At 32.6% G+C, this 12441-nt stretch overlaps 1 protein-coding gene across 2 annotated transcripts in view; it reads right to left on the bottom strand.

Annotated features, from left to right (window-relative positions):
• Positions 1–12209, bottom strand: part of LOC136038038 (coiled-coil domain-containing protein 12-like) — a 30735-nt gene extending 18526 nt beyond the window's left edge. The window contains exon 1 of one of the 2 annotated variants that reach the window (XM_065720984.1): positions 12128–12209. The gene's annotated coding sequence lies outside the window, so the exon portion shown is untranslated. Of the gene's footprint in view, positions 1–12085; positions 12107–12127 lie in introns of those variants that run through there. The other variant, XM_065720985.1, reaches the window with a different exon arrangement.
• Positions 12210–12441: the final 232 nt, after the last annotated feature.

The raw sequence follows: 12441 nt of genomic DNA, 5'->3' as shown, positions 1-12441 counted from the left end.
TATTACAACTACTGATAGTTCAATTAACGCTTACGTTACATGAAGGTAAAGCGAAACATGAGTCCAAATTTCTCATTTGTTTGTGGTACCCTTTAGAGAGTAAGTACCGCCCTAAAAAAATCTAAACCAATTCATTTGGAAATTAGGATGTGGCAATGTAATTCCAACAAGCAATCAGCAACCTACAAATGAGTCACCTTTGTTTGCTACTCCACAGTGAGGAAGGGCTCTACAGTGAGTACATACAACATTGAAGAGTTCCAATAACTTGGAATTAACACTTGCTTAGTTTATGGCATCTTTGTAGGTTTGTACTGGGTTAGGAGTAACAGTTTGATGGCATAGAAGATTGCTATGTTTTTTGTCTTTTTTCTAGCTAGAAGTCTTTTTTCTAGCTAGAAGTCTTTTTTTCTAGCGTAATATTTATTTGTCCTTCATGTTCATTTTTAATTCGTTCTGATTCTTGCTGTCACCTGTCTCCTAACAGCACAATTCTTTGTTATTCGCTTTCATTTTTGACAAGTTCTGATTCTTGCTGTCATATATCTTGTAGCGGCATATTTTCAGTTCTTCACTTTCATTTTGGATTTCCTCTGATCCTCGTAGTCGCATGTCTTGCAAGCGCATATTTCTTTGTTATTCCCTTTCATTTTTGACTTGTTGTAGGCAAATTTTCACAGTAGCTTATCATTTAACTGCATATTTCTTTGTTCTTTACTTTCATTTTTGACTCGGTGCAATTGTCGTTTTTGCAAGTATTCCTTATGCACATTTTTTGTGTTTCATTTTCGTTTATCATTACTTCAGACATATAGTCACGCTCTTCACACATTTTGTCATACTCTTCCTTAGCTGCTCCGATTGGTCTTGTCACATTCGATGGTCTCGGCTGGTCATTTTCACCCATTGTGAATTTACATTTTTCAGATTCACCTCTTGATCTTGTCTCATTTGATGGTCCAGTTTTTTCATTTTGAACAATTGTGAATTTACGTTTTTTTTCCTCTATGAATTATAAAACTGCTGAAAACGCCTTTTGTAAATACTCATTAGCAAAATCTTTTGTAAATAGACTCATTAAATTTAGTATTTTATACCTAGCTATATTTTTGTTTAATTTTGCATCAGTCATAGATATTAAGAACAATACGACCCCTCTGTAGGCGGAAACGACGTATTTATTCACTTGAATTGAGCTCATAAATATGAATTCACTTATAATTGTTTTTTCTGAAAGTAAGGCTCTAAACGAATTTTCACAAACTGGTGACATTCTTCATTTTCTTCAGGCCAGAGAATCTCAGCATACCAATTTTCCGAAAAAAATGTAGCCATTTTCAGGAAAAAAATTTATATATATACAATTATTGATTGTTGAAAGAGATAAGAGTCATAATAGTGAAATGATATTTCGAAAACAAACCTATGGTAATTTCAAAAAACAGCTTGCAGCCCAGAGTTATTGCCAGGATTTGTTTTTCTGGGGCGGGGGGGGTTGAAAAAACAACTTTCAAAATGCTTCAGAAATTTAAAATTTGTTTCAATACTTTTTTGTTATGTTTTAATGAGTCAGACGAGTCATTTGTGTTGGCAAAATACAACTATTAAAAAAAATTATCAGATTACTGTGCTATCGAAAACTGTAGAAATTTGATTTTTAGAGAATTTAACATTGCGTAATCTACATTGAAACCCATGAAACTTCAAAGATTGTCTGCAGAAAAAGGAATTACATATTTTTGTACTTCTTCAATTTCTCCAGGACTGTAGCCAGGATTTTTTCAGGGAGGGGGAGGGGGTTTAAAAAACTTTAGAAATCCTTCAAAATTTTGTTTATACGCATTTTGTTCTGTTTTAACGAGTCAGACATATCAGCCGTACCAGCAAAATACAGTTATTGAAAAATTAACAAATTACAGTGCTATTGAAAACTAAACAATAATTTTATTTTTAGAAAATCTTAATTTACATAACCTACACTGAAATTAAGGAAATATAAAAGAATTTCTACAGAAAAAGACATTACAGATTTTGGTTCTTCTCCAATTTCTCCACTATAGCCATTTTTGATATGTTTTAAAGTCAGACATGTGAGCAGTGGCAAAAATACAGTTGAAAAAAAAAATACTATGTTATTGAAAACTTAGGAATATTTTAATTTTTTAGAAAATTTAAACTTTGCATAATCTGTCTGATAATAAGAACATCCTCTCTGGTATTGTCAAAATCCTACATAGTATCATCAAAATCTTGTAAGATACTAACAAAATCTTGCATTGTATTGTCAAAATCTTACATGACATTAACAAAATATTTTCTGATACTATCAAAGCTTGTCTCATATTATAAAAATCTAGCATGGTGCAATCAAAATCGCGTCTGGTATTATCAAAATCTTGCCAGCTACTATGAGAATTCCCTCTGGTATTATCAAGATCTCAAAAGACTGTTTACTAGAGTACCATATAATATCACAGTTTTGTTTCTATTGTACCTGGTTCAGAAAAGAAACATGTATCAAGACTCATCATTGGTAAATATTTAGTGGTTCACCACCTCCAAAGGAAATATGTTAAACAAACAAAAGCAGTGCCAGTAGATTCCTCATTTTGTGCTTTCCAAGCATTATGGTTGCTTTTTTGACAATGCACACCACCCCCACTAAGGGGCCAAGCTTAGGTTTTGAGATTTGAGGGGGAATATAAAAATAAGCCAATGATATTATCCAGTGTGCCTACAAATGTGGACACGAAAGCTAAATTAATATCCCTGAAGTTCATTGGCATTCACACTGCATGCTGATGCCTTGTAATTTTGGGGGGCGGAAGTCAATCCCTCCCCTCCTAGCTGTACCCCTGCCCCCACTCCATTAAGGCTCCAGATTTATCCCTAGAATATATATATATATATATATATATATATATATATATATATATATATATATATATATATATATATATATATATATATATATTTGTATGTATGTATATATTACAGCAACACCCTCATATATTATTACAGTAACATATATCATATATATTACAGTAACACCCTCAATTTTTCTTGACATGGATTCAGATCTCAAAAATCATTAACACTATCCTTCTACAGACATATGATTATGCCACAGCACTACTTAACAAAGGTTTTCCTATCAGCATCATCTTCTTTCACTTAGAAAATATAGATAATAATAATAATAATAATAATAATAATAATAATAATAATAATAATAATAATAATAATAATAATAATAATAATAATATAATAATAATAATACAAATATGATAATAATAATTTATTTTTGACCAGCTACAAAAAGTGGAGTAACAATAAAAGAAACAAAACAAACACTACACAAAGAACAAGAAACTAAAGCAAACGAGTAAGGCCACTGTGGGTGGCCAGATACTTATAAGTAGACTGGGGTATTTTGCCAGCAAGCTTCGTGAGTTTTGACCCAATAACTGGGAAACTGTAAATAGATATGAGGTTCCTATTTCTGTACCATGGAGGCAGATACAATAGAAAACGGGAAAAACGGAAATAAGAAGAACAAACTGAACTGATATCTTTTTTATGAAAAATAGAGTAAATACCAGAAAGAAACAAAACCAAATGATCTGTAAAAACCAAATATAATTTAGCAAGAGACTTCCTATTGTATTTACCTAGGTTAGCAACAATTTTAGAGTAACTTTTTTGGATATTCTTCTTGCAATCAGCAATGGTGAGAGTCCATAAGGATTTTAGAGTTTTACTAACATTAACTCCCAGCCACCAAAATGAAGAAACCGACAGGATAGAAAAAGATCCACAGATTAGAGGAGTAGTGATATTACTATTAAATAAAAGATATTCACACTTTGAAAGATTAAGAGAAAGTCCAATCGCATGAAGTTTAGATGCTACTGTTGAAACAGACAAAGAAAGCCCTTTTTTAGTCCTACTGACCAAAAGAATATCATCCGCATAGGCAAGATAAGAAATATTTACAGAATTAAGGATGCAAGTAGAAGAAAGGACAGATGATATACTAAGTTTGAAAATATAGGGCACCTTGCCGGATCCCATGACATACTGGAATTTATTATCTGAAACCCTCATATCTGTTTTGATCTGTAAAAAGGAATTTGAATACCAATATCTCAGAAGAAAAATTACGATATGTTGATATTGTGACTAAAAAGGGAAAAGATAGCTTGGGAATGCGTAATGGTTTCAAAGGCTTTAGAGATATCCAAAGCACATAAATGTAACTCAAATCCCTTTTTAGTAGCCTCAGTAAGAACATTAGCCAAAATTTGATGGGCCTGCCGGCAACCTACCCCAGCTAAAAACCCAATCTGATTTTCACCAAAATATGCCAAAGAATTAACTGATGGGAGGAGAAGATACTCAAAAATTTTGCTTATATTGCAGGAAACCGTTATTGGCCTGTAAGATGCACACTCAGTTGGAATCTTTCCTTTTTTCAGGATCGAAGTAACTGTTCCGCACAAAAAACTTTCAGGCACAACCGAGGTGCATAAGCACATTTGAAACAGAAGTTGTAAATGTTGGACTATAGCTGGACAATCAACATTTAGGTGTTTTGCACTTATACGATCACAATCAATACAGCTAGACTAATGCTTCTTTATAGCTTGTGCCAGTTAAATCAAATTAACTGGGAGGATCTGGTTGTGGCAGAGTGATATGGGAAGCGCAGAAATAAGAAGCCTCATAGAAGTAGCATGAACAAAATAGTCTATAGTGTTAAAAATCTGGTCATAATATTTGCACCAAGCAGCAGGACTAATTGGGCTACTTGTTGACAAAGAGTCATCAATTTTATCTGAATTTACCACTTTTTTCTATCTAAATTACTTGATGGGAATTTACATATTTTAGATTTTCCAGACCATAAATACTTTTTATACTCTAATTTAGTTTCTTGTTTAACCTGAAATACTACACTGCTACATGGTCGTTTGTAGTAAACCCAAATCTATAGCCAAAATTTGGCTTTATTTTTCACTGATTTTAGACCCAGATCCCATGACCATTCAGGCTTCTGCATATTAAATTTAACACGTTCTCTGGGCACAGACACCCTCTAATGTTTATATTTGGTTTTAGTTTTATGTTTGAGATCAGCCACACACCCAAAACTTGACCAACCACATTCATTCCATATCTAGAGCCATAGTTTTGCCTTATTTTTTATTGACTTCAAACAAAGCTCCATTAACCAGATAGGTTTTTGTGTTCTTTTACAAATTCATTTGACACATTTTAATGTTTGTTTTTTTTTAGATGACATAGGACACCATTAAAGTTTTGCATTTGCTTTGCTAAAAATTGTCTTAAAAAGTGCCAAGTTTAGAGAGTTATGTTAATATTTTTCTTGCTGATGAGTATAATTTTTTTTTAAATTCCTTCTGTTTAAAGAATTTTAGAGAGATTCTGAGCCAACCATGGGTATATTGTTGTTACAAATGATTTTTCTCAAATGGGGTTGTGGAAAACAAGTAGAACATATAATTTCTCTTTTTTTATTTTTTTTTTCTTTTTTTATAAAAGAAACAAAACAAACACTACACAAAGAACAAGAAACTAAAGCAAACGAGTAAGGCCACTGTGGGTGGCCAGATACTTATAAGTAGACTGGGGTATTTTGCCAGCAAGGTTTGTGAGTTTTGACCCAATATCTGGGAAACTGTAAATAGATATGAGGTTCCTATTTCTGTACCATGGAGGCAGATACAATAGAAAACGGGAAAAACGGAAATAAGAAGAACAAACTGAACTGATATCTTTTTTATGAATAATAGGGTAAATACCAGAAAGAAACAAAACCAAATGATCTGTAAAAATCAAACATAATTTAGCAAGAGACTTTCTATTGTATCTACCTAGGTTAGCAACAATTTTAGAGTAACTTAATTGGATATTCTTCTTGTAATCAGCAATGGTGAGAGTCCATAAGGATTTTAGAGTTTTACTAACATTTACTCCCAGCCACCAAAATGAAGAAACCGACAGGATAGAAAAAGATCCACAGATTAGAGGAGTAGTGATATTACTATTAAATAAAAGATATTCACACTTTGAAAGATTAAGAGAAAATCCAATCACATGAAGTTTAGATGCTACTGTTGAAACAGACAAAGAAAGCCCTTTTTTAGTCCTACTGACCAAAAGAATATCATCCGCATAGGCAAGATAAGAAATATTTACAGAATTAAGGATGCAAGTAGAAGAAAGGACAGATGATATACTAAGTTTGAAAATATAGGGCACCTTGCCGGATCCCATGACATACTGGAATTTATTATCTGACACCCTCATATCTGTTTTGATCTGTAAAAAGGAATTTGAATACCAATATCTCAGAAGAAAAATTACGATATGTTGATATTGTGACTAAAAAGGGAAAAGATAGCTTGGGAATGCGTAATGGTTTCAAAGGCTTTAGAGATATCCAAAGCACATAAATGTAACTCAAATCCCTTTTTAGTAGCCTCAGTAAGAACATTAGCCAAAATTTGATGGGCCTGCCGGCAACCTACCCCAGCTAAAAACCCAATCTGATTTTCACCAAAATATGCCAAAGAATTAACTGATGGGAGGAGAAGATACTCAAAAATTTTGCTTATATTGCAGGAAACCGTTATTGGCCTGTAAGATGCACACTCAGTTGGAATCTTTCCTTTTTTCAGGATCAAAGTAACTGTTCCGCACAAAAAACTTTCAGGCACAACCGAGGTGCATAAGCACATTTGAAACAGAAGTTGTAAATGTTGGACTATAGCTGGACAATCAACATTTAGGTGTTTTGCACTTATACCATCACAATCAATAGAGCTATACTTAAGCTTCTTTATAGCTTGTGCCAGTTAAATCAAATTAACTGGGAGGATCTGGTTGTGGCAGAGTGATATGGGAAGCGCAGAAATAAGAAGCCTCATAGAAGTAGCATGAACAAAATAGTCTATAGTGTTAAAAATCTGGTCATAATATTTGCACCAAGCAGCAGGACTAATTGGGCTACTTGTTGACAAAGAGTCATCAATTTTATCTGAATTTACCACTTTTTTCTATCTAAATTACTTGATGGGAATTTACATATTTTAGATTTTGCAGACCATAAATACTTTTTATACTCTAATTTAGTTTCTTGTTTAACCTGAAATACTACACTGCTACATGGTCGTTTGTAGTAAACCCAAATCTATAGCCAAAATTTGGCTTTATTTTTCACTGATTTTAGACCCAGATCCCATGACCATTCAGGCTTCTGCATATTAAATTTAACACGTTCTCTGGGCACAGACACCCTCTAATGTTTATATTTGGTTTTAGTTTTATGTTTGAGATCAGCCACACACCCAAAACTTGACCAACCACATTCATTCCATATCTAGAGCCATAGTTTTGCCTTATTTTTTATTGACTTCAAACAAAGCTCCATTAACCAGAAAGGTTTTTGTGTTCTTTTACAAATACATTACCAAGGTACATTTATATTTGGTTTTAGTTTTATGTTTGAGATCAGCCACATACCCAAAATTTAACCAACCACATACATTCTATATCTGGAGCCATAGTTTTGCTTTATTTTTCATTGACTTAAAAAGAAAGGTTCATTGACCAGATAGGTTTTTGTGTTCTTTTACAAATATATTACCCAGGTATGACAGCTTCTTCTGCATAACAGCCAATATGAACTTTTGTTCCATGTCTATGTAATGGTTTTATTTTCCACTGATCACTTTTGTTCAGGGATGTTGAAACACACATTCTAAATTCTAACAATGGTTGCACAAGACCTCTATAAAATTTAATGATAACTTTGGATGATCTACTGTGTTCTGTATGCTTGATTATACCAATGGTCTGGGTTACTTTGGCAACTGCCATTTGTGCATGTTTATTAAATTTTGATTCTTCATCAATAGCCATTCCAACTACTGTCACCTTACATTCATCCTCCCAAAGTGTACTGACTTGCACTTTTGAAAACTAAATTCAAGCTTCCATTTGCAGGCCCAAAGTGAGAGCAAATACATGTCTTCTGCATAAAAGCTCTTGTAACTGATGACTCTGCATAGCTGATAAAGCTTTGATTTATCAGTGTAAAGGCTCATCTTATTTCTTACAGCTTCTGGAAAATTATTAATAAAATCGTGGAACAAAGGTATTGTTCAAAGTTTCTAAATCATGAGTTCCTGTTCTACTGGGAGGTAGCTGAATCTTCGACCAGGCAGTAAGAGCAGCCAGGTAAGATAATTATTCATAGATAAGACATCACAGACCATAACAAGAATGGAAATCCTAACTTGCTCCAAGCTGTGATTTAAGGTAAGCCAATTCTTTGAAGGTAGGAGAAAATGCTAAAACAGTAAAACTCTTCTTTATAAAACAGGTTGTTTTTATTCATGAAATTATCATGTTTTCTTCAAAGGCTATCACCTTTTCAAATAATATTTGTATCATTATTGTAATCAAATACACCATAAAATAGGGAAACACATGGTGACACTTCTGGTACCAATATAGAGTTGGAGCTACTGAGAGTTTTACAAAAACTTGTAAAACTTACGTGTGTCATTTCTAAAAGCAATTGACTTTACTTTGCCCTTGCCCTCCCTCTAATTTGCAAATATGTAGCATAGATTCTATATTTCTCATGTATTTTTCTATTTCTAGCTTACATACGGTAGCTCTTTTATTCAAACAGATTTAACAGCAAAGAAGCACCATCAACAAAATAACAAAAAATGCATAGGAATATAACTTAGACTACAGTTTTGCAAATCAGGGGGGCAAATCAGTGAAGGACTTTTAGGAAAGATACAAATAAGTGTTTTAAATTTTTTAATGTGATTTCTGATTTTGTAGCATTTCCCAATCAATATTGGCAACTGCACACTAATCTCCTAGTTTTATTGTATTAACTCATTTCTTTCAGAAGTGGCCAGCCTCTAAATATTATCACCAAATTCTATATATATATATATATATATATATATATATATATATATATATATATATATATATATATATATATATATATATATATATATATATATATATATATATATATATATATATATATATATATATATATATATATATATATATATATATATATATATATATATATATATATATATATATATATATATATATATATATATATATATATATATATAGGAAAAGATATAGATAAAAATGAAAAAGTTTGTGATACCTTGGATGTGAAGGAAGATTCGTTTAGTGAGGAAGAATTAGCAACAGTACTAAAAGGATTAAAAAATAATAAGGACCCAGGTGCTGATAGTATGATTAATGAGTTTCTTAAATATGGTGGCTTTGAGGTTAGGAATAAGCTACTGAAGACTATGAACATGATTTTTGAAAAAGGGGAAGTACCCAATGATTTTAGGAAAACCTTAATTAAACCACTGTATAAGAAGGTGACAAGAGTGAGTGTTGTAATTATCAAGGCATTAGTCTCATCTCTGTAGGTAGCAAATTACTGAGTAATATGATACTTTTTAGACTGAGACATGCTGTAGACAAAGTTTTAAGGGAAGAACAATGCAGTTTTAGAAAAGGTAGAGGATGTGTTGACCATGTTTTCACTCTTAGGTTAATAATTGAGAAGTCCCTTTGTTTCAAACACCTTTGGTGCTAAGTTTTATTGATTATGAGCAAGCTTTCGATTCTGTTGATAGAACAGCGTTAACAAAGGTCTTGTCATTATATGGTATACCTGAAAAATGCATTAAAGTGATTTGTGCTATTTACAAGAACAATACTGCTGCCGTTAAGGTAGGAAATGAGGTTAGCAAATGGTTTAGTATTAAATCAGGAGTTAAGCAGAGTTGTGTTCTATCCCCCTTTATATGGATCATTTTGATGGACTTTGTCTTAAGGAGCACAGGAAAGGCAATTGGAGACCATGGAATCATATGGGGAGGAAGAACGCTCCTGGACTTAGATTATGCTGATGATTAAAGCATATTAGATGAAAGTGTGAGCAAAATGAATGAATTTTTAGAGGTTTTATGAGTTCAGGGTGCTAAAATAGGCTTGAAAATTAATGTTAAGAAGACTAAGTCACTAAGGCTAGGAATAAGTAAAGATGAACAGGTGACATTAGGTAACAAAAAGATTGATCAGGTTGGGAGCTTCAGTTACCTTGGTAGTATTATTAGTAAAGATGGTGGGAGCAGTGAAGATGTTAAAAGTAGAATAACTAAGGCCTGTGGTGTTTTTTCACAGTTAAAAAAAAAGTTTGGAAGAATAGAAAGATAAGTCTACAAACCAAGATTAGAATATTGGAAGCTACAGTGATGACAGTGGTCAAATATGGCTCTGAAGCATGGGCACTCCAAAAAGCAGATGAAAATTTACTATAGGTTTTCCAGAGAAATTGCCTACAGATTGTTCTGGGTATCTGGCTGACTGACCATATTTCAAACAGTAGGTTGTACAAAAAGTGTGGTTCAGTCCCACTTTCTGGGGCTATAATGAAAGAAAGGTTGAGATGGCTAGGCCATGTTCTACAGATGAAGGATGACAGATTACTGAAGATTATCCTTTTTGGCAAACCGTCTGGGGCTATATGGAAAGCAGGTTGTCCTTGTCTGGGTTGGAAGGATGTCATAAATAAAGATTTAAAGGAAATAGGAACTTCCTGGGAGGGTGTAAAGAGGGAGGCTTTAAATGGATTAGGTTGGAGAAGGAGCGTGCGTAGCTATGTTGGCCTCAGGCAGCTTGGTGCTGCAGTGAGTTATTAGTAGTAGTATATATATATATATATATATATATATATATATATATATATATATATATATATATATATATATATATATATATATATATATATATATATATGTTCATATAATTTAGCTAGTAAGAGAGTGCATACATCACTTGATGCCTTTCTAAGGCTCTTTCCAAATTTGATGATTACTTCTTGGGCAAATTATATCTTAAGCTCTTAATGGGGCTAAAAACAGCCCATAATAACCAAAAGTTTAAAAGGGGCTTCTAAAAAACTAGCCAAGTGAGAAAAATTGTAGTTTGTAGCTGATTTAGGAATGGTAATTAATTATATTCATTATCCTTAATAACATTACATTATTTTGAAATCAAACTTATAGGAGAGTCAGAAGCCACTAAAAAAATGCATCATAGAATCACCATTGTTAATTGTTAATCACCATAATCATCATTGTTAATCACCATATATCTAGGCTAGATTAATCAGTTTAAAATATTTTTTAAATTTAAAACATAGTATGCTATACAAACTATAGGCTAAAGAAAGGCAATAAGCTGTATTTTTGGGCCTCATTATTAGCTTAAAACAAAATTTGCCCCAGAAGCATCTACTGAATTTGACAAGAGCATAAAAAAGCATCAAGTGATTTATTTAATTTCTTCCTAGCTAAATTAAATGAACATGTGGACTATATATTTACAACTAAATTATTAAATCAAACATTTCAGAACACTGTTGGTATGCTAGGTAAAACAATGAAACTCATGGGGATTGGTATAAAGGCTAAAGTAAGTCTCTATTCTCTTCACCTCTATTCTCTGTATAGAGGGCAATAATCTTTGACAACCTTCAAAACCTTTGTGCTATGAAATTGAAACCTTGCAAAACAGATCTTCTGCTTATGTAAAGTATAAAAACTGTTCTCAGCTTCACTATTTTGCTTAGTCCTAATGTATGAGGTTTCAAGATATGCAAATACATTTCATGAGTTTTGATAAAAATATTGATATGGCTTAAAAGTCTATCAAAAGAACAGGAATTGCATTTTTAGACCTAAAACCAGAGAAAAGGAAACTGATAACTCAGAATTAAGGCAAAATGTATTTTTTTAAAAGTTTCGAAAGCCAGCCTATGACCTGTGAAGAATGCAAAAATCTAAGACTGAGAAACTGAAAGAGGATTAACATGGAAGCTTGGCAATACCTTCCCAGAGTATGTTTGTGGCCTTGGATTCCTTACTGAGTTTTATTTTCCTAACCTGACACCTTTCCAAGATAGTGCAAAGTGGTGAAACTAGAATTTTACCCATCAGCCTAGCAATTCAGAAAATTTTATTTAGACTTCCCTTGTCTCTTTAAATGTACGTTGATCTATATTCTCTTAAATTTATAAAATAAATGTTTTTAATATTCAAATTTCTCGCTTGAATTCTAATTTATTTGACCAAACATTTTCCAAAACGACTGTTCTTTGAAAATTGGCTAAATAGCTAAAAATTCGCGAAAAAAATGAAATTTGGGCAAAAGCAAATAAGCACTAGGGGTGCGTTTCTTTACTTGTCCGATTATTAATCTGATTAATCCAAGCGTTTCTTTAGACACATATGACGTCAGACGTTAGTCGGATTATCCCCACAAACGCTCAAGATTACTTGTCCGTGG

Source organism: Artemia franciscana, chromosome 17 (assembly GCF_032884065.1).
Source record: "Artemia franciscana chromosome 17, ASM3288406v1, whole genome shotgun sequence".
NCBI lineage: Eukaryota > Metazoa > Arthropoda > Branchiopoda > Anostraca > Artemiidae > Artemia > Artemia franciscana.
The sequence above is the reverse complement of the archived record's forward strand: the minus strand, read 5'-3'. Positions and strand labels throughout refer to the sequence as shown.